The 23227-nt window shown below is 39.4% G+C and overlaps 1 protein-coding gene across 1 annotated transcript in view; it reads left to right on the plus strand.

Annotated features, from left to right (window-relative positions):
- Positions 1-2585: 2585 nt before the first annotated feature.
- LOC310906213 (uncharacterized protein) overlaps positions 2586-23227 on the plus strand; it is a gene marked incomplete at its 3' end in the record, with an annotated part of 231093 nt that continues 210451 nt past the window's right edge. The window contains exon 1 of the mRNA XM_083855273.1: positions 2586-2981. The remainder of the gene's footprint in view (positions 2982-23227) is intronic.

A 23227-nucleotide genomic window follows, 5' to 3' on the forward strand; every position in this document is an offset into this window, starting at 1 on the left:
GAATAATGCTCTCGTGAGGATGGCCCAGGAATTTCCATTCTGATGCTCTGCAGTGGCAGATGCTGGGGCATATTCTGGGGTTACTGCTCAGTGTTTCATTTAACCTGTAAGTGGATTGCACATCAAGGCTAAAATGAGTCTTAGTAGCTGTGTGGTTAAAAAGTGTGGGGTGAAGCACAGCTCCTGTGTCCACAGCAGGCATTGATGGGAAGGATGGACCTCTTGTTGCCTGTGATAATGCTAAATGCTGGTAGCTCAGGAGAAACTTTTTGATCAATCCAGTCAAACCTCTTCAGTCACTGTTTCTGATTATATAAATTATTCTGGTCTAGAGTTACACAGACCAAGTCAGCTAGCTAGTTTCATGTTCTTCACTGTGATGTCTGCATTTGTGTTTGCATGAAATACTACTGAGGGGGTGGTTAACTCCAAATATTTGTAGGTAGCCAGAAAGAGGGATCATACAGCATTCAGTTCAGCAGATGAGTATTCATTCACTCAGTGATGTTCTGAAGCATTTTTTCTTCCCAACCACATCCCAGGTTAGTTTTATAATTTCTTATATTGTGTTTATTGCTAGAATATCAAAGTGTTTTGCCATTGGGATGCTTTATTCATTCAGCTTTCTTTTGAGGGTCTTAATTATAGTGAGAATCTGAGTGGCAAGGATTGATCGGGTCTATCAATACAGCAATGCACAGATGCAATCCAGAAACATAATTTTTGAAATCAAAGGCAGGATGTGGTGGAAGGAGCTGCTCTTTAGATTGATTTGTGTGCAAAGTTGTAAGCATTAATGCTATTATAGGTGAAGCTTAACCTTTGCTTAGAACTAGGAGTAAAGTGTTTATTTTCCATATGTTAGGGAAAAAAAAAAAAGGCAGCTCTACCAAAAAGCCTGATCCTGTCCTGAGCCCAAACAAAGGTTCTCATTTAGTGTTGTTGTGAGCAGAGATGCAGGTGGGAGGGGGATGAGGAAGTGCCATAGAAACAGGCATGGGAAGGAGCCAGCAGCCAAGAGTGTGGCTGAATGGGCTCAGGCAGCCCAGAGCTGTGAGCCCAGGATCAGGCTAAAAGCAACTGGAGCTGTAAGGAAAATCCCAACAACCAGGCCCCTGTTTGGGTCCTTGAGAGCCTCAGAAACAAGGGTTATTCGAGAAAGGGGACAGCATGACAGGGACAGTGGCTTCCAGTTTCTTTGCTGCTCAAATAATAAGGACCCTGATATTTTATCTTGCAGCTCACATCAAAACAGAGTAACTATATTTACTGCTGAAACTGGAAAAATATCTTCAAACTGGTATTTCTTAGAAAGCAGTTGCTAAACTGAAATATAAGCAAATCTGAGTAATGTGTTAAAACTTGAAAAAGTGCAATGGACTGGACTTGAACAAGAATCAAATCTTTGCTCTTGACACAGTCTGTAAAAGGATTAAATAACTTTGTTAACAAAGTATGTAGCAATTTCTGCCACCATTTTGAACTAATGCCTGCCTGTAGATTAACTAAGTTTAAATAGCTGAACGGTCCTTTTTTCACTGCATAACAATTCATCATCAATGCCCATAGTACAACAGGGCCATGTGGAGGGCACTAAATTCTCACTTTAATCATATAGGAACAGGTGAAAGATAACTGTGAAAATATCTTGTTTCAGGTGTGTGTTTGTTCTTGTTTAAAAAAGAATAAATAAAATTCTCCTAATAGATTAGAAAGAGCAGCTATAGCTATGCACCAGTGCTGTGTGGTGAGGGGCAAGTGTTCAGTTTAATCAGTATCTAGTCACTGTTTCATGGGGGAAGTGAGCATGGAAAAAACATAACCTTTGGCAACTTTCTCTCAGAGTTTAAAAGAAAGCATGTTGAAGTCTAGATACGAATTTTCTTATTTTTGCAGATGAAGAGGGAATAGAGTTTTTAAAGAGAACATGGATGTATTTTGCTATGCCATTTTTGTGAGTTAACAATGTGAGGAACAGTGGAGAGCAGTGGGGGAAGTCTGCAGTTCAATATGCTCAGGCTTGTGTGGAAGAACTATGCTGTTTCAAGGTGGGGCAGAAAATGATGGCCCCTAATATTTGGGAGGCTCATGATGCTGAACAGGCTGTATAGTTGTATAGTTTCTATCTGAGGGTAACTGAATTACAGCTGGTTAATATCCATCACAACTTTTAAAAGTAAATAATCTGGTTTTTCTATTAAATGGTTAAAATGGTACATGGGATGCAGACTAAAGCAGCTTCTCGTTTGTCTTCCTAATGCTTTCAGGGGCAGAAATTCAGACTTTTTCTGGGCTTAAACCTAAAACAGAGAGGGCAAGACTAAATTGGAGATAAAATCCCAGGGTCCTGACATCAACTGTCACTTGTGGTAACCAGCAGCTCATACTCTTTCCTTTGTATACATTATTTCAAAGCAATCTTGAAAGTAAGGAGCAAGAGGGCAAAGCAGGACAGCAGGTCTCTGGTATCTCATTCCACATACCTGACAAACCCTCGTGGCACATTTCCCAGAGAGCTGCCCTGGCACTGAGCTAGATGGCTGCAGCTCACACTGCTGTGGTGTGGGACAACTGTCAGGGTGGGTTAGTTTTAAGAAATGAGCATCTGAGGTTGTACACTTGAGACAATGCTTACCCAAAAAAAGCCCTTTGGCTACAGTTTCTGTCACTTGGACTATATTGCTGAGAACTTGTTCAGTCTGCAGAGAACAGAAGGAGATTCCTTGAGGGTCCAAAATTTGGCATAAAAAAGCACATTAGGGTTTCTGTGGCTTTCCTCTTCAGCCACAGAATATTCAAATATTTGATCAGACAGGTGACTGTCTTGTCCCCTCAGTTGTGCTTGAAATCTACCTTCTTTTTGGCTAGAGCTGGCTTTGAATTTCTTGTGATGGCTTAGCAAAGACTTCACATGAAGCCTGAATGGAAGAGCTGAAGAAAATATGGTTCAAGAAGCAATTTATTTGAGGCACACATGAAAGGTAATTATCACACACCCAATGAAGTTTCCCTAGCTTCTTCATATGTGGTATTATGATTTTCAGTAAGAACAGTGTTTTGATAATGAACTCTTTGCTCTTAAATTTTTAAAAACGTTTCTGAGAAGAAAATCTTTCTGCCTTCCACTAAAGAATGACTTTTCTGGTTTTACCCTTATATGAAAATTGAAAAATTGAGTAAAATGAAACAAATACAATTGTGTATTTTGCAACAAAATATTTAATTTCAGCAAAACCAAGGCAGTGGGGACCAGCATCTAACTGAGAATTAATTAAAAGACAGATGAATATACAGGTTCTCAAATCTGCTTTTGACTCCATGCCTAAGTCTTCAATTCTTTTTTCAGTGTTTACCCATCTGTACAGAAAACACCTATCCTAAATAGGAAATACTCTTGAAAATCGACAGGGAAGTGCTTCAAAAATCCATCTTTCTAAAAGGAAAGGTGATTAAATTACTGTATTCTAGCTGTACAACAGCAACCTATTGGGCTCATCTACTCACCTTCTAGTGGTAGGTGAACACCAGTAAAGAAAATAATTCATCTAGTCATGAGTTAAAAAAAAAATTAGTCATTAGAATCTGTTCAAAGTATGAATTTATTTCTGCTAGACTGAAAACATGCTGAGATTTCCTTATGGTTATAGGGCTTTTAAAAGTGGCAATTTCTGCCTAATAGTAGTTTTAATGAGGAAAATGGATTTCTCATTTCATGTGTGTATACTTCAGTTCTTCTCCAGCTTTGTCCGCTAACAGATAGGTTTGCAACAACTCTGCCAGAAATGTAAAGGGTAAGTTTTCTTTTAAGTAGCTAAAGCTCTAAGCAACTGAAGTTGAGGCAGCAGATACAAAATACATTCTTGTTATATTTTGCTGTATATACTGACCAGGGTCTTCTTTCAAGAGTGCTTTGGAAAGCAATTTCTTTTTTAAGGAGTGAATCTAAGGTACAGTAACTCTGGCATTTTGTGTACAACAAGGACAAGAAAGAGATTCCATGGCTTGTATTTACCTTCTCATCTTGTCTCCTTTTAGTTAGCTATTCTGGAAACAAGCAGCTGAAGGCAGGCTAACTGGTTTGAAGTTTAATTTTTTTAATGAGGAAAAAGTGACTCTGCAGAGATGAATAACTAGAGAACCATAACTGATCATTGTCTTCAGATCTTGGATTATGTTCCTGTCTCACATGAGGCATGTTTTTTCCCTCCTCTCACCCTGCTAAGGTCACCTGATCCTAAAAAGCAAAGTTACACTGTTGTGTAAATCACAGATTCAAATTATTCTCCAGTTATTTCTTGTCATGCCTAGCAATATTGTTAATGCTAGATGTTAGACAGAATCCATTTTACTCTTTGACAAATGTTAGGAGTCTGCAGGGGGAAAAATGGGACCTGAGTTTTGTCAGATGTCTGATGAGGCTTATATAAGGATAGGCTTTGTAGAATGAGAGTTTACCTCTCTTCTGGGCCAGTTCTCTGTTCTGGCTACAGCTGACCTTTTGTTTCCTCCTTTACAATCAAAAGCAAAACTGATTGTAGATTTGGGTCATTGATTGCCAGCTGGTAAAAAAAGTGAAGAAAATATGACTACAGTGATCAGGAAGGAAGGGAAGGTCAATAGGGGTTGGTGGGAGCCCAGAATAGAATCAACCATTCTTACAGTTCTTTCACTCACTGCAGTTAAAACTCTGGCTCTACCTTAGTTCATCTAAGTGGGAGCATGTATGGCTGTACCTTAGTTCATCTAAGATGGAAAATAGCTCTCCCCAGTTACTGATTTGGGGTGGAGACAATGGTGTCTTAAACAGACAGAGAGATCAGCCAGAAGCCTCATGGCATTTTCATCTTCCTTTCCAGTGTTTTATAATGGTCTCCTGCATTTGGGTTGTACCAAAAGAGTCATGAAAGGTCAGAAATGTATAAACCCAAGAAAGGTCAGAAGAAGGGAGGTGCAAAATTCTGTTATGGCACACCTCCTCAGACTCCCAGAAAAGTTGTCATGTCATTAGGTGACATGACAGGTGATATCCCAGCCTCTTGTACCTGCCTAGGTAGAATTTCCTTCTCAATTTTTTGGAGGGAGAGTACTGTTCAAGGCCTCATGCTTTAAATTCTCTTTGAAGCCAGAATGCTGACAAGGGGGACCTTGACACATGAACAAATAAGAATACATATATTTCAGTCAATGAAAATGCACGTCTTCATTTGCAATAGAGAATTGTTCTGATTTCACCATGTCAGCTATGGATATTTGGGCTTTTTCCCATCCTGAGTTGGAGCAAATTGTTTATTTAAAAAAATTGACACATAAGCCCCAGATTTGGTCAGGCCAATCTGTTTTGACTTGAATTCTCTTAAAAGATAAATGGAAATATCTAGTTCAGAATCACCCTGTCCAAATTTCTAAACTGCTGAGATACTTGTGTGGTTAAACCATGACAATTTCCTGAATATGAGATGCAAATTTTATTTACACTATGAACTTTTTAATGAGAAAGCATTTTCAAAATTTATTTTTTTTGATTGAGATATTTCTGGTTGGGTAAATTCTCAGCATCACATAATTTTTGAATGAAAGGCTGTCTCTGTCCTTTTTAGATAAATTTATTATTTACAAGATTTAGTATTTACAAAAGTGTGAGATGTCTAAATACTGCAACACTTCTGGGCCATGCCTAGGTGTTGATGGAAACAGCTCTGCTGTGCAGCAAGAAATGTTTTTCATCACCTCTAAAATGACTTTGTCTCAGAAGTATTGACTTCCAGTCTAATCACTTTTGAATGGTCTTCAACTGCACTTGAATTATCTGCACATTTTGCAGTTGCTTAGTCTCTTCCTATTTTCTCACAGAGATTTTTATCATAATTATGTCTCTTGTTTTTATGATTTTGAAACACTTGATCTTCTGTAGCTTGAACTAATGTTCTCTTTCAGTCTGAAACACGGGAATCTTGAACCCCTAAATAGTACTTGTCCTCTCTGTTTACAGTTGCTTTAGTATGTGTATAGTTCCTCTTCCAGTGTGGGTGCTGTCCCAGGTACCCTTCCTGCCAGCTCTAGGTGTGCACATTTGGCAACTGAAATCGTGCTCTGATCAACACTGATCTCTCCAGCCTATTAGGCCAGTCTGCTAGATTCTCGTTTGAATTTGTAAATCCTTTCCTGACGCTGAGAATCTAGGTCAGTGATGTCAAACTTCATTTGGTGACTTGAGTAGACACCAGTGGCCATGAGCTACAGTACTGCTGAAAATTAAAGTTAGCACCCCACACTAAAGTGTTTAGTGTATCTGTCATACTGGGAGACAATTGCTGCTGTTTTCTTTTGTAATTACTGTACGTAATTAGGTATGACATCAAAGCTTGCTTGATCTCTAGCTGTTCAGTTTTAATCACAAGGAGACTCGATGATGGTACATCTCTTTTGGGCCCTTAGTGCGAGTGAAAATAACTTCTGGAAGTTCAAAGGACAAAATATTTTACTCCTAGGTCCCCCCAAAAGTAAGGGTCTGCACTGTGGTGCTGTACAGAAGCTCCTTGCTTTACAGCACCTTTACCAAAACTTTAATTAAAAGGACATATGAATTAGAGATGCCTCTAATTCGAATTAGAGGTTGGAATATGCGAGTGAGTGAGCAATAGTGGTTTATATTCCCTTTGTTTCTTCCCTTAATACTTGGGTCTGGAATATCTGTGGTACAATGTGCCAATTTTTCTACTGTCTCCTAAACACATGAATATTCAGTCCAAGATTGTCTGCTACATGTCTGGTGCTTCTAACACATTTCCTTTGGGGTTTTTTATGCTTCTGAACCTAAATCAGCCTGGGCCCCTGGGATTTTGTAGCTTCTTATGAATTCTTACTTGAGCACTTTGCCCTCCTATTGCCTGCTCCTACCAATTCACACCTTAAACCTTGGCTTTCTTCCTGTGTACACCTATAATTCTTTACTGTAAAATATACTTAGGATTGTAAAGATGAATACCTGTTTGAATGCCAAAATGTTAACTTTGAATTCTTTGTATTAAACATTTAAAGTCTGACATTGACTCTGTCCAGCCATGCAGGCTTTGTGGCTGCTCTTCTGTGCAGATCAACTGTTTTCTTTTCTATCTTTTCTTCCATGTTGAAATGTGTTGCGGCTGTTCTGTTTCATTGAAGTGTATCACATGCCGAGGGCAGGTTCCAACCTGAGGGACTGTGAAGTGTAAAGTCTCCTATTATCAGTCTCCTTAGGCAGTTGGTAGCTGCTGTGTGTTTTGTCTGGGGCTGGTTTTCAGTTCTTTCCATCTGACATCAGTTCTCAAAGGCTTTATGCTAGGAATAGCAAAAGAGAGAATTATTTTCTATTTATAACATCTGAAGAAGGGGAAAAACATTTACATCTGTGAGGGTTTTAGAAATTTCTCATGCATTGTAGGTGTAGTTCAAATGATAATGCTGCCTATATATTCTGACACAAAATTTAAAAAAGAATGAGATTACTTTCTTCCAGACTGGACTTTTTTTTTTCCTCAAAGAGAGAGAGTATCTATTACAGAGGAGTGAATGTGTAACATTCATCTTCTTTACATAAGTAATTTTTCAAAGAATAGAATATTAATGGAACATCAGAAGATTCCTGTTTAGGTGGGGAGGGAAAAGGGAAGCAAATTCTGAGAAATTTCAGTTTTGTGCTCCAAATGTCAGTGCAACTCCGCATTACCATTCAGCACACACCATTCACACCTAAAGCCTCTGTTCCGAGGTTCTGCAGTTTTCATCAAATGCCCAGACAGCATCATAACCCTCTGCAAGCTTGCACTGAATAGGCTGGCAGTGGTCCAAATGCCAGCAGAAGCACTTGCACAAATACAAAATGTTAGCTTTTTCTTCTCTTTATTTTCTGCCAGACACAATTCAGCAGCATTTCGATTGGCATGCTTTCTGTTAAGTAAGAGGAAGGGAGTGATGAATGTCTTCAGAAGGGAAATCATGATGCTGTGGCATAAGTTAAACATGGTCTTCCTCTCTGGTTGGTTCCAGCCCCAGCTGGTTCTACTTGGCTGCCTGATTTGAATGATCAATGATGGTCAACCCCATCCTGTTTGCTCACAGCCTCAAGGCCTTTTAAAATGAACCCAAAATGACTCCAGTGATCTTAGGAGGTAAAGGAGGGGAAATCAAGTTAGTGCTGGGAATAGGGCAGATTAAAGGAGGAAAACCACTATTACCTCAGCTAAATATGTACCATCTCCTCATGCTGCATCAAGTTACTCTGTAGGATGTTTTCTCTTAAAACTTTTTTAGTAGTATGGGATTTTATTTGCCTTTGTCATCTAGGCCTGCTCTGCAACTTGAAAATGAGCTGTGATGCTGACATAGTTGTGGGGACATTTTTGGCTTCTGTGTGGTCAAAGGGTACATCAGTGTAAGGAGGAAAGATAACCAGCTCCCATTCAATTTTCTTCCAGAAGCAGCAGTGCAAAGACTGATATATCTCCAGTAAAGTTGTTGATGGATGTCCCAAGTATTTAAGTCCTATTTTCAAAAGCACAGAAACAAAAGATTTGTTTCTGAATAATATTTTTGAGACGTTTTTTATGCTACTTCCTCTTCTGTTCTTTGTCCAGCAGGAACTGTTGACTCTCCTCTGAAAATGATAGTAGACGCCACTCAGAGTGACCCTGCATTTCATCAAGGGATTTGTAAAATTTCACTACAGATAAAAAGGAAAAGGTATAGAAATATACTTTAATCTGCCTATTTTTCTCATTCCCTGTAGACAGATGCTCTAGAGCCCTGAAGAAAATGGGGTGGTGATATCAATGTAGAAAGACTGGGAGCAAATGATGAAATCACACTCTAATCCAGATAATTTATTTTAAAAATAGCATTTAAACCAAATCTTACTACATTTTCCTGAAGGAAAGGTCACTTCAGGTCACACATAGGATCTGTCTCAATTTAAAGGTCTTGGTCTTAGACCATGGATGAATATCATAGGTATCTATGGACAGTGTCCTTCCTGCTGTTGTCAGCACAGCCTTTGCCCCTGATGCTCGGCAGTATTCCAGGCAAGCACAGGCCTTTGGACCATTGCTGCTGTGGAAATAAGGGGTAGAAATTAGATGTTACATGCAGAACAAACTCTGAGGTGACTGGGGAAGGTATAAGAGTCACAGAAATGGTGAATGAGGAGTGATTGCTCAATGTCTCTCAACAGGGCAACAGATGTAACTCACTGGTGGCAGATTGAACTAAATATGAGGCACATCCTCACACAACACACACTCAGCCTGCTCCAGGAGGGGCCACAATTTGTATGGTCACAGAAGTGATTGGATCAATTTGAGGAGGAAAGTCTGTTCAGAAATTTTAAATGCAAAAATCCTGGACAGCTCACAAGGTCTCTGCTGAACAGAAAGGAAGAGTGATACTGCAGGAGCATCCCTAGTTGGCAGTTCAGTTCCTAAGACTGATGTTTCTACAGGTGGGCAGTGGACACTGGGTTGAGCAGACTTTGAGTCCACGTGCTCTTCTCAGAAAACCCTGTACAAGACAGAAGGAAGATACAGAAGGTGGGGTATTTGGGGTGTGTTTTTCTTTGGAGGAGAGGAAACAGCAGAGACAACTGCCTTCTGTGGTCAAAGTCTGTGCTGTTAATTGATTTCTTTTTTAATGACTTAAGCAATAGATCTGTGCTAGCCTTATTGTTCTTATTTTATATAATAGATTTGCTTTTAGGTGGTGATAATATGATTTAAGGAAAACCCTTTATTATTTTTATGTTTGACTGTCCTATGTATGTTTAAATACCTATGTATGTATGTATATTTACATGAACTTGAAAAATTGGGTTGGTTTTAAGTACTCTGCATTGGGTACATCTATTCCTGAGAACTTCTTTTCCTTAAAGTGTGATGTTTGCATAAGCTGAAGGGTGGCAGGTTAAAACTTTGACAACTTGAGCCTTATTTTATCCTCAGATAAGTTATTCTGAAAATTCAGGAAATAACACAATATTCACCATTCAGGCTTTGTATGAGCTACTTGTGTGTGCAAAAACAAGGCAAGTATCCTAAGTGTAGCTACACTGTGAAAGCAGGTTAATAATGTTTGCAAAGGAAGCAGGGATGAAGAATGCTGCAGCTAATGTAAGAATCAACCCGATAGATGGTTTAGGATAAGCTTGCTGCATTTCTGTGGTTCCAGAGTGAATCTGGTCATCTACATGCTAAGTTCAGGGCATAGGAATATATGTGGAAAAGACATGGATAATTAAGTCCATACTTCTACTGCAGACAACAACAATTAGATCATGAAAGTATTAAAACCACATTTCCTCTGGCTTCACATTATCCAGCAAAACTGATTTATGGTCTGAGTAACCAAGTTGCATTTGTTGCCTGCCAGTTGTGTGCACTTGACAGACAGTTTTTAGCAAGTGAATGAGGTCTTCATCATTATTCAATAATAAAATCCCAATTCACTAGAGAAAAACAAAACACAAGGAAAGCACAGACAAGGAAAAGAGGCAAGGTGTGTTAATGAGGTGACAGCCAATATTGAGGTCAGCACTTCAGACTTTTCCTCTGAATAAGAGCAGAAACTGGTTTTGAAGAACCCTTGAGTAAAGAAGAGGGACTTCACTTCTGATGCTGCAACTTGTATTTGAATGGCATTTGTGGATTTAAGTGCTTACCTTTGAATATTCACATTTGAAGACTGTAGTTTCTTTATTCCCAAGCTCATTATTAACAATAGGATCTTACAAATTTTTTTTGTTTGCATTAGACCTTGAATAGACAAGCTGAAAAGACTGGGGTGGGAGAGAGAATGTGTTTTGTAGTTGTGTGATTTACAATAGTGGCCTGTTTCTTCTGTATCATTACTATGTGAAGAAAAAGAAAAATGTGAGAAGCAGCAAGAATAGATCATCATAACAACAGCAACAACGTTCTTTATCATTTTGAACTTGTCACTCTTTGAATGATTAGATACTTGGCCAATATATAATTGGTGGTATGTTTCAAAAATGAGTGAATAGATTCAATGCTTTTACATGCAAGCAAAAATTGTTAAAGATATTCCATAGGGTTTTTTTTTTTGAGTTTAGAGAAATTATACAAATAGTATTGAATTTTTTTTTCATTCCACTTTTTTTTTGATGTCAGGATTTTTTTTTTTTTTTTTTTTTTTTTAGCCTAATCTCTAATACAGCTCTGTGACATTCCTGTAATTGGTTTATGATTCTTTTTCTATTTACTGCCTGGTTTGGAGATATGAAGAGGTTAACAGATCAGATATGCCTCCCCATTTTTCCTTTCTACTTCCTTTCTTCATCCCTGTTTCGTACTGCTAAGAGGACTGCTAATATTAAAAATAGATGAGATGTTGTTTTACAATTGGTAATTCAGCACCCCTAGCTGAATATTAATCTCTTTGATAATGCTGCTTGTTCTTTTTGTAACAAATCTTCACCAGTACTGGGTGCTCTGTCACATGGAGCCAGAGACTTTGATTCTGTGCCTGCTTCACTGTACCATATCTGCATCCTGTAGATAGTCCATACCCGTGTCCTAGGAGAGCCTCTGTTCTCCTGAGAATGGTCTTGTCAGATCCAAGCCCATTTAAGTTAGTCTTCTCTCTCTGATAAGGATCACTAAAGTCTAACAGAAGGTATGGGAGCAGGCCTGGCATTTAGTATTTTTTTTTTTAGTATTTTTGTAGAATTCTCTGACAGGCAGAGGAATTAAGGACATGGGGGCATCCTGACCCAAGAAGAGGTGATTTGTATTAGTAGCCTTCAGCAGCATTTTCTTCTGTAATTGTCCAGGCTTTTTCTGACCAGTGGAAATGTATCTATAATGTTCTATGGCAAGGAACATACCTTCGTGTTATTTCAAGAAACACCTTGGGTTTGAGACTCTTGCCTTTGAGTTTCTCTTCGTGCTGTGCCCCTACCTGCTCCTAGTTATTTATTTGGGGGCTCATAATAATTTTGGTTTTACACTTGGTATCCACAGCTGTATATGTCTTTAGTGTACATGTCCTTATGTTATAAATGCATATTATATAGTTGGCTTTTTGTAAATATCAAAATTAATTCTATATGTATAATTTGGGAAGATTGTACTGCATTATCTTTTATTAATAGAGTTTATAAAGGTGATGGATGTATATTTTCTGATTGTAATGTAGTGTTAAAAGTAAAAGACTGGGTTTTTTTTCCTTTGTAATACCTAAACTGACCAAACCAGAGGGTAAAGGGAGTCACCCTGCATTCTTGCATGAAGACTGCTGACCAAAGCTGTTGAACTTCTATTATCAAGTATCTTATCCAAATAAAGATAACCAGAACCTCAGGAGAAGAATTTATGAGACCTGTGTTACCAATGGAATGGAGCCACCTACAGCTACAGATAGATCTACCAGATAAAATGACTGGGGGAAGTTTAAACTGAACAAAAGAATATCAAACCCAAAAAGAATGTTTGAATCATGCATTAGGGTCTGTTGAATATGTAACACAGAGATCCATAAAAACAAAGGATCTGAAAGGGTAAGGGCATGCTGGCTGGCTTGGTGCCAGGCACCCTCGGCTGAGAAACTGTATTTGCTTCATTCTGTCTCCTAATTTAATTTTTTGTTGTTGTTATTGTTAAATTTATAAATTTTTCTAAGAAAGTGAACCTCAGTTTTCACACCTTAGTTATCTCTTTCCTAACTCTGGCTTCACTTCAATCTGTTCTGTGTGAACAATGAGATCATCAGTCTTAATGGTTAAATCTGACCCTTTTCCAAAGGGGAGGAAAAATCTCATCCTGTTAGTTGCAAATACTGCAAGGCTGTTGCAGAGAGTAAAGCAAGGGTTACCTCTGCTCTAAATGCTTGGGTGGTGTCACTCTTTCAAGCTGCTGAAGGGCTGATGCTTGAGGGACTAACTGGAATTTTCACTTGTTTTGGACCTTATCTTTTTTCCCCTCAAAAGAAACTAGTGCCCAAATTTTTCTTTGGAGGAAAGAAAGCGCCGAAAATCTGGCTATTAATGCTGGGTAACTGGAGCCTCTGGACATTACCTTCTGGCAGGGTTTCCCTACTGTTCTTTTTTTGTGAAACATATCCCCTGGAGTAATTTTTTATATATATATTGATAGAAGTGTTTCCCAGAACTGCAGGGAATCAAGATAGTTTGCTTTTGCCTGTGCAGTAGTTGCTACTGCTTCATAACAGCTGAACTGAGCAGCTAGAGACCATAGATATAGAAATAGGACATTAAGAAACAGGTTGTGCTTTTCCAAAAGAGATTGACTGTCTTCTTTTGGACTGATTAGTACTGATAATCATGGAAATATGCTCCCATGGAACACAGTCAGCTTGAGGTTCTACTTCTTTATTAACCTAGTTTGATGTGAAAAGGACTCCAAAGAATAAAAACCTTCTCCAGATTGCCCTTATTGATATTCTGTTAAGACAGTAAGAGGTGCAAAGTGTAGAGCAGAGCTGTTTATTTAACCACTTTCTATTTTCATGTCTCCCAGGGAGCATGGGTAGATGTAGAGACCTGCACTTGGAAAGGGAAGATTGGCTGTCCTCCTTCAGGAGAAGGAGTAGAAGAATTCCCTTCAATGATCTGTGTTTGCACTTTGTGCAACTGCAATTTCAGCTCTACCCTTGAAATGCAGATTAAGCAATGCTGCCAACTTGTATTCTCTTGTCAAACATTTCACTGGCTTGAGAGGCTGTACACAGCTTACATTGTACATCCTCTGCCAGGGTTACTGCGTCTGGGTGCTGGTTGTGGGATTTGATTTCCTCTTGACAGATTATGCAGTTCAGGTACTTGTTTATCTGCTCCTAAGATAACATGATTTCTGGTATTTGCTCTTTTGAATATTCCATTTTTTTTTTGTCATTTGTGGGGAATTTGCTGACTGTGAAATAAAGATACTTTTGCATGGGAAGTGTAGGGGATGATATCATCCCACAAACATTATTCTCTTTCTTTCCTGCAATGCTCTGCCTTTTAGGCAGTCAGAATTGCTCTTTCTGGCCTCTTTCCAAGTAGTTTGCTCTTTTCTTTCCAAACAGCATTTTGACAATGAAGGTGTAGCATGTCTGCTTCCATGTTGTATCTCACACTTGTCAGTGAGAGAAGTTACCTGGTTTAATACAAATATGCTTGCCTCTTCCCTTAAAGGATTTACTTCTCCAGGGCCAGCTAGAGCAGTGGCTGCTATGGAGACATGACAGCATTTAAAAGCATGATTTCAGACATTCCTAAGGAATGGGCAGGCTTTTGGGTATATCAGCCCAGTTCACCACCAACCTGGGGAAGCTGCTTTGAATTTTCTTTACTTCATCCTTTTCTAAAAAAAAAAAAAAAAAAAAAAAAAAAAGAAAAAAAAAAGAAAAATTCCCAGTAGTGTATTTTGAAATGGGCCAGTAGATCCTTCAGAAACTTCAAAGCTGTGGAATTTACTTCTCCCCTCTCTCTGGCCTGACTTTTGGTTCTGAAGTGGAATTACACTGTAGAAGTGTTTGCCTTCCAGACATAGAAATGCTACCATGTTTGATCTCACATTGCATGTGGTGTATATTTGCTAATCCTGTGGAGTAAAGAGTTGGTGTTGGGTGGCAAAAGTGATGTGTGAGGCCTGAGGTGTGTGGTGAAGGTTACTGTATTATCTATCATTATAGACTTCACTTGGTACATTCACTATTTTCAAGACTTGTGCTAGTATAGGTATGCTGGGAAAAAAGACCATATTGATCTCTTGGTGATGTATCCTATGCAGTGGTCTCAGCAGGATAGAGAATGTCATTTAGCAAAACCTGAGAACAGCTGCTGAGTTGTGGTTGTATGTGAAATTTATTTGTAGCTTTCATGGATAAAGTTTTCTTTTGGCTGGAAATGAAATGTTTGCTGATGTGTCTTTTTGAAAAGGCATTTTGGATTTTTTTTTTTTTAACTTTCTTTCAGACATATTTGTTTTAAGGAGACATAGTTCTTATGTAGCCAGTTCTGTAGAGTTTAAGGACAGACTTTTTTGGAGAGGAGATTAAGCACTTTCTGAAAACTGAGGGGATTTTTTTAACTACACATTTTAGAAGTAAAAGAGCATGTTACAAGTCAACTAAAAGTAAGACTCAACTTGAAAAAAGATAAATCAGTGACCAATTGAAGACTTGAATTCTATGGTAGCTTAAAACATTTCTGATCTGAGACAGAAGTAGAGATAAGAAAAACTGCTAGGGTTTGTGTCTATCTGTATAAGGTGTACCAAAGCATTTCCTTTAATGTCAGAAGGAAACTGGGATGTCTTGTTTCGTTGTTCTTTCCCTTTGCCCTTAATTAAGTATCCTTCCTGTACATGCTATAATTGTGCACTAAGCTCCTTGTCAATCTTTAAGAGAAAACCTTGGGTAAGATCTGATGCATCTGTTTAGCCAGAAAAAGCACCCCTTTAAGAAACAGAAAGAAAACCCAAAATTAAAGGAAAGTAATTTGTGATGTTGTGTTCCTCCTACTGCCTTTTTCCTCCCCTTGCATTTGCTAAATCTGTCTGTTTGAGGAAAAAAAAAAAAATTGTATTGAATGCCTTGCACACGTGAGCTCTCCCTGTGAATCTGGATGTTGAACTCATTCTCTCTACCTACCAGTGTTCAATTTTTGCCCTTAAATGGAGTGCCTAAAGAAGTCAGAGTTGGAGAAGATCCCCAAGATTACTGAGTCTTGCTGTTAACTTAACACACTGGTGTTTGCCACTAGGCCAGATCTCCAAGTGCAGCATCCACATGCCTTTTGAACACTTCTAGGGATGGCAATTCCCTGGGCAGTTCATTCCAGTATCTGTCCACCCTTTCAGGGAAGAAAATTTTCCACATATCTGATCCAACCCTCCCCATGAGGTACAGCTTGAGGCCATTTTCTCACATGCTGTCACCTGGAAGGAGGGACCAACAGGCACCTCACTATAACCACCTTTCAGATAGCTGTAGAGAATGATTAGCTCCCCCCTGAGGAAGGATTCTCTGGGCTGCTGGGAGAGAGTTGGTGGTGTTACCTTGCACGACCTTCTTCAAAGTGAGTTATATCTTGTAGGGTCAAGTTATCAAGAGATGTGGGAGAAATGAGAGTCTTTGACACCACTGATACCTAGTGAAGGGTCAGGAGTATTTGGTCTCTTGATGACCGTTTCTCTCTGATTCAGTCTCCTGTGGCAGGACTCTTGTGAGAGTGGCACCTCTCCTCCATGCCCTTAGTCTGTTGAATCCTGAAATCTGCAGGGTTACACAGCTACTTGCCTCAGTAATAAACTCTGGGATGCAGATGCTGCACGAAGCCTAGAGTGGGAAATCAGAGGCTGGAAACTGATAGGATTGCTCAGCAGTGTAGTGATTTTTAAAAATTACTGTTATTCATAATTGAAACATTTGGTCAATCTTTTTCTTGCAATGCTCAAGTGTTGTGTAGCTTTTCAGCTCTTAAGAGACTTAATTTTCACTCAGTTTGTCTGCAGTTATCTTCCTTGGTTTGGATTTATTGTAGGATTGACTGAGGAAGCTATATCGATTCAAAACCACTTTCTGATTTTTTTTCAAAGCATTTCCATTGGGGGAAAAAAATCTACTTGCTTTATCTAACAGCTTAACAAACCAGGCCTTTGCTTCCTTGTTAACAAAAGCATACATGTATATGTATGTATATATATTTGCCTAATTTATGTATATGTGCGTGTCTGTGTATATATATATTTTCCTAATTTACCTCATTATAGAAGAAATAAAAACAGCCTGGAAGGTACTAATAGCTGGCAGCTGGAGATGATAGATTGCTCTAAAGAGCCTGAAAAATTACCCTTTGATGACTCCAGAGAAGTAAAAAAGCTGTTTTACCAGTAGTGAAAAGAGCTGTGAATAAAGACAGCCTAAGGTGGTAGGTACCTCTAGCAGTTTTATTCAAGACACAAGTACTGAGGAGTACCCTTGGCTGCAATAGCAGGGCATGAATTTATGATTTCAGGCTGTGCAGGTAGACAGAGTAAGTGTGATTTTTGCCTTGACAGGAGTTGAAGGAATTCTTTCAAACAGAGTTTGTGAGAGACTCTTGAGGTTTCTGAGGTAGGAAGCTGCCAAGCCTTTGCTTCTCCTGTACTTGAAAGATGGGTGGATGTTTTGAGCATGTTTACAGTTAATAAACTGATTTGCACATGTTAATTTGTTTTCAGTGATAGAACTGTGTTCTAATGGATGTAGAGGTTTGAATATTAGCCAACTGCTTGGGCCAAGAGCCCCAGACATCAGACTTGGGATTTTCTGAATGCTGATATGGACAATCCATGTTTTGGATCAGTTGACAGGGGTGGCTCACAGTGTTTTCAGTGGGTGTGATGAGCCCAGGGCAGACTGTCCCTTCTCAGATGTGTGGTGTGCAGTGTGCTGGGGTCCTGTGCTCAATCAGAGCCCTGTGGGGTGGTGGGATGGCTCTTGGGGGGATCTTTTTGCTGCGGCCAGTTCCTCTCCTCTCTATGGCAACAAGTGAGACCTGGAGCACAGCTGCAGACTGCTGATAAGTGAGCAGGAGGTGTCCTGGAGCATGAGACTTGGTGAGTTCAATAAGTGCTTTTTCACAGGCAAACAAAGCAAGCTCCTGTTTAAGCTTTTGCTAGTCATAACCTTTCTAGTGCTAAACAGGCCATGGCTTTGCTTAACATGTGACGTGGCATTAAGTTGTTACAACTTCTTAATGTTGTTCTTTGATGTTTTGCCTTTTGATAACATCTTTCAGTAATTTTTTAAAAATTCCTTCAGAAGTGTGGAAATGAAGCTTGGAGTGACAGTGAAGCAAAGTTGGACTTTTCTAACTTTAATGGAATAAGCTGCAGTGAGAGACTAAGGCATGGCAGGTCAGAGAAACCAAAGTGAGAAATAGCAAGGGTTTCTCTCAAGGATCAGGAAGTCAAGTCACACTCAGTAATTTAGGAAGAGAGCTGTTGAATAGCTTAAAAGTATGAGGAGAGCCTCCCCTTGCCTTGGGTCAGAAAAGGGAGTGTGACTTTTGGCTCCTGAGACCCCAATTCTCAGTTGTTCTCTTTGAACCAGAATGTAAGGCAGCAAGAAAGAAGGATAGCTGCAATCCACCTTTGTAAGCTGGGACAACTGACAGCGCTTAGGTATAATATTAGAGCAACATCAGAGTACACTGGAATTGCACTGTGCTTTGCAATCTATGCCAGCCATAGAGGAACCATAGAGCAAGGCCCTTAAAGACTGTGTGCTCTCCTGTGCTACTCTGCCTTTGGTCTGCTTCCAGTCCATCTCATTCTCAGGATGGTATTTCTAACGCCTTTGCATCTCCTTTAACTCAAGCCAGATGGAGAAAATGGACTAACAAGCTCAAGAGCTCTTAATTTCAAAAGTTTAAGAGCTGTCCATTTCCATGAACATGAAATCAAGCAGGAGGTGGCAGGAGGGTGAGCAAGGAGCTCCTGACGAAACTTGGGCACAGAAAGAAACAGGAGCAGGGTTAGGTGGCCAAGACATTAGGTTTAGTAACTGTCCAATCTGCCAAGAATGGGATTAGGAAAACCAAAGTCCACCTGAAGGTGAGTCTGGTGAGGGGTTGCAAGGAGTGACATAAAATTCTACCAGTACGTCAGCTGAGGGAAAACAGACCTGGCGCTGAACAGAGCAGAGGCTCTGCTAACAAAGGACACTTAAAGGGCTGAAGGTATTTCAGCTTGATCTTTAATGCTGAGATTTACCTTCCAGGAACCCAGGTTCTTGAGACTAGAAGAAAATCCTATAGCTAGGAAGACTGCCTAAGTGGTGGTGGATCAGGTTAGGGAACACTTAAACTGGTCATGTACATGTCCCTAGAATAGGATGCCTCCATGAGAGGGCTGAGTGATGTGACAGCATTAAAAAAGTCACAGTGATCAGGAGATGATTGGGGGCTGGAAGATAGCAAATATCACACCCTACTAGAGGGGAAGAAGGAAGATTCAGGGAACTGTGGACTGATCAGCTTTACCTCCATCCTTTTAGAACAATGGAATAACTGTTCCTGGAGACTGGTTTTAGGTCTATGAATGACAAAAGGGTGAACAGAAGTAATCAGCATGGATTTATGAAGGGGAAGTGACAGCTTTTGTGAAGAAATGAGAGGCCCAGTAGAGGAGAAGTAGATATTTTTTAATCTGTCTTTAGAAAGATATTTGGCAGCATCCTCGTGGAAATGGATGATCACAGAATCATAAGATGTCAAGAGTTGAAAGAGCCCTTAAAGATCATCTAGTCCCAACCTGCTCTGCTATGGGCAGGAACACCTCCCACTTAAACCAGGTTACTTAAGGCCTTATCCAAACTGGCCTTGAAATTATGTTACAGAATATACAACTGGACAGAGATGTGGATTTGAAAACCAGCTGAATTGCTGGGCTCAGATTGCTGTGGTCAGAGGCACAAAATGTAGCTAGAAGCCAATTGCTAATGAAGTACTTCCAAGTGTTGATGCTAGGTCCAAAGCTGTTTATCTTCTTCATTAGTGATCTGGATGATGGGAGAGAGGACTTGGACTTTTCCACGTTCGCCGATGATACAAACGTGCAAAGAGTGGCTGATATGCCAGAGGCTTGATTTGCCACTTGGGGAGACCTGGACAGGCTACAGGACTGAGCAGAGAGGATAGGAAACAAAGTGAAATGCAAATTCCTTCCTGTACGGAACCTCATGCCAGAGTAGAGAACCTTTTCTTCCATGAACAGAAGCTCATCTAAATCTGTGCCTAAAGCTTCTCTTTCTTTTCAGCTGCATACTGTGGCGACCTGGTTCCTGTTAATGAGGTCTACTAGGCGGTAAGTAAGATTAATATGGAGATACACTTACAGCTATGGAATTGTCTAACTTAGATTGAACTTCCTTTAAAAGGTTTAGTGATCCATAATTCCATTCTTCAGTAATTGTGTTACAACATATTCTTGCATTGATCATTTTAGTTGTGCTTCAATTGTTTTTGAATTGATCCCAAAGAAACTGACTGCTTTTTGGCTGCTCATCTTTAGAGTTGAACATGAAATGGTCAAACTTGGTGGGTGAAAATATCAAAATAATTTATAATATTCTGGCAAAAAAATATCTATAAAGTGAACACTTCCACACTTAAGCTTCTTCAAAATTGGAAATCTTGGTCAGTTGCAAAAAACATATGGGTCTTTGGGGGGCTGCAAAATTGGAAATATCTCAGGAAAGAAAAATGTGATCTCTCTAAGTATCAAGAGAGTATTGTGCAGGAGAGAAGGTATTGATCCTTGGTTAAGTGAATTTAGCTTATACCCTTGTTCTATCCTTGTTCTACCTAATGTAACCTATAGAAAATCCTTGGGATCATCAGTTTTGGTAAGTAGTAATAGTATTTTTTTCACTTAAAAATTAAGTAAATTAAAAAATAAATTTAAAAAGAAATTAATAAATAAATTAAAATATAGCCACTTCCTCTTTCTTTGACATAATAAATAAATTGAATCCTGTGACCAGTGACAGGACCCAAGGGAATGGCTTGAAGTTGTGTCAGGGGAGGTTTAGGTTGGATAGTAAAAAACGTTCTTCATCCAGAGGGTGGCTGGGCACTGGAACAGGAAGTGGTCACAACAGCAAGCCTGGCAGGGTTCAAGAAGATTTTGGACAATGCTCTCAGGTGCATGGTGTAATTCCTGGGGTGTTCTGTGCAGGGCCAGGCATTGGACTTCAAAGATCATTGTGGATCTCTTCCAACTTAAGTTATTCTGGGATACATTGATATGAGAACTTGAAGAGGAAAAAAGTTAAATTTCTCATCTTTCTAATTAGTCATTCCTTCTCTCTTTCTCCTCCTGTTCTTACACATGTTAATAGCAAAAGAGAAAAACTGATATGTGATTCCTTACCATCCTCTCTCCAAAATTTTTGGAAACACTTAGCTGGATACAGAAAGAACATAATCATGACAAAGAAATGTTGAGCTTGTCTGAATGGAAAGTGAGTTGCTGGCTGGTAACTCACCAAGCTGCTTTGCCCCCCTTCCCCTTTTTTCTTTTCTCCTAAGATATCTCTTTTGCTCTGCTAATGTGAAATTTCTTGTTATACTTGGAAAAGGAAAACAAAATGAGGTGCTGGTTTGTATGTATACTATATATTCAGTGTCACCATTGAAGAAGGCATCAAGATGGTGTAGGAGTTTAGAAACAAGGTAATTTTGCAGAAATCCTGAAAAAAAAGCCTCCTATAATCTTTAGATTTAGTCTGACCTCTCATGTAGGCTTATCATGAGTTCACAAAATCACTTTTACTTCACAGCCATGATTTCAGCTTGGGTTAGTGTAGCCTATACCAACCTTAGGCATCAGTGTTTCCACCAGGGATAACACACGAGATCTGAAGGAAGGAGCAGGTCTTTCAAATGGCCCAATGTCTGATGTATGTGATGGTATCTGGTGAGGCAGGAGATGCAGGTTCTGCTAGACACTTGGCTGGTTAGCAACCTTTTGTTAAGGATAGGGTGCTACCTCTTTTCTTGCAATTGTGTGCAGCAGCAGTAAATAAATAAAATAAACTTGGGTCAGCAAATAAACCCACCAGTAAAATGGTATGGGAAGTCACAAGCTACTGGGAAAGGTCAGGTCATGAGAGGAGCGTGACAACCTTGCTATCTTCTACCTTGCCCTTGATATGTAACACTTGTGTATATATTTTCTAGGGTCTTAATAAGACAATCACCATTCCTTAAAGAAAAGAAAATGTGTGGTGGCTATCTGATGAAGTTGTGGAAGCTCTGGTAAAAGGTTGAAGGCAAAGTGGAATTTGAGCTGTCCGTACTTGACAATATCCATGATGAGTTTGCTTTACTTCTTGAAGCTTTTCCTGTATCTGTGGTCAGTTGTGTTCAAATTTACGTGGTGTTTCATTATGTACAAGCAGGCTGGTTGCAAGCAGATTATTTTTCACCCTGTGCCTGGGCTCTGAGTGGTGATGTATGTCTTACTGTCTACTTGGTGCATGGGTTTGTTTGGCTTCTTGCTAAAGGATGAAACAAACAAAAGGTAGGAGATGTGTTTGGGTGTCTATCTCATTCCTTGCTGATGCAGCAAGAAGTCTTCAGGTTTTGCTTGCTGTGTGGGACTTGTTCCCCTGTCACTTCTAATATTGTTCTTCACACATAGCTAAGGGCCTAATGTTGCTGACGCAAGTCTCCTTGTTTAATTTTATCCGACTGACTGTGCCACTTAGTGTGCTTAGTCATCTGCTAAAAATCCTTTTGTTAAGATTGAGAACCAAACACAATACTCAGTATTTGATCCTACCTACTTATGCATGGCTAACATACTTTGCTTTTATGTTTAGCTTGCTGCTACAAAAATAATGAAATATTTATTCAGCTGTTAAGGATCAGAATTTGTATTCTCTCATGATTAAATGATTTGCAAAGGATGTTCCTTGGAGAAGGAGAAGGAGAAGGGCTCTGGCATTCTTCAGCACCACTGTCAGGAGCAGGAAGTATGCTGGGGTGGAACAGGTATTGTTATTTTGGCAGGCTAGACTGTTTTGCTCAAAGGCACTGTGGTAAAGCCTTTGAATTTTGGCATGCCTTTTGGCGTCACAGGTGACTTACTGTGGTCAGCCTGACTCTTAATCATTTGTCAAATGCTGTTGTCCCATGCAGTGGCCTGCTCTGCAGCCTGTCTTTTTGTGTTAGGTTCTGTAAGATTTAAATCAACATGGATGATATTACAATGATCTGTCGGGTCTAAAGTGCAGTGTCATAGCACTATAAAAATCAATTACAATCATGATAAGATTTCTAGGACTAGCTAGGAGAGAGAATTTTTTTTTTCTTTTCACCCTTTCTGTGATATGTTGTGCCTTTCATCTGGGGATTTTAACCCCAATAATTTAATTGTGGGTATTCTGAGCATCTCACCTGAGAGGCATATTCCTGTACAGATGAAGCCAGCTGAGAAAAATCTTCAATATATTTAGCTTATCATATGTTTTTAGAAAACTCTTATCCTGGAATGAACATTCTTAAAAACAAGCCTGCTAACAGGATAGCATCTGTTCATTTAGTTGTCAAGACCTAGAGTGCACTTAGACAAGAGACAGTAAATGCTAGAGAAGAGGGAAGAAGAAAATATAATTAAATGACCTCTGCTTTCCTCTTCAACAGTTATACACCCACACTCCCTAAAGAAGCACCATTTTCTTGATG

Source organism: Zosterops lateralis (genome assembly GCF_965231275.1).
Source record: "Zosterops lateralis genome assembly, chromosome: 2".
In the NCBI taxonomy this organism is placed as follows: Eukaryota; Metazoa; Chordata; class Aves; order Passeriformes; family Zosteropidae; genus Zosterops; species Zosterops lateralis.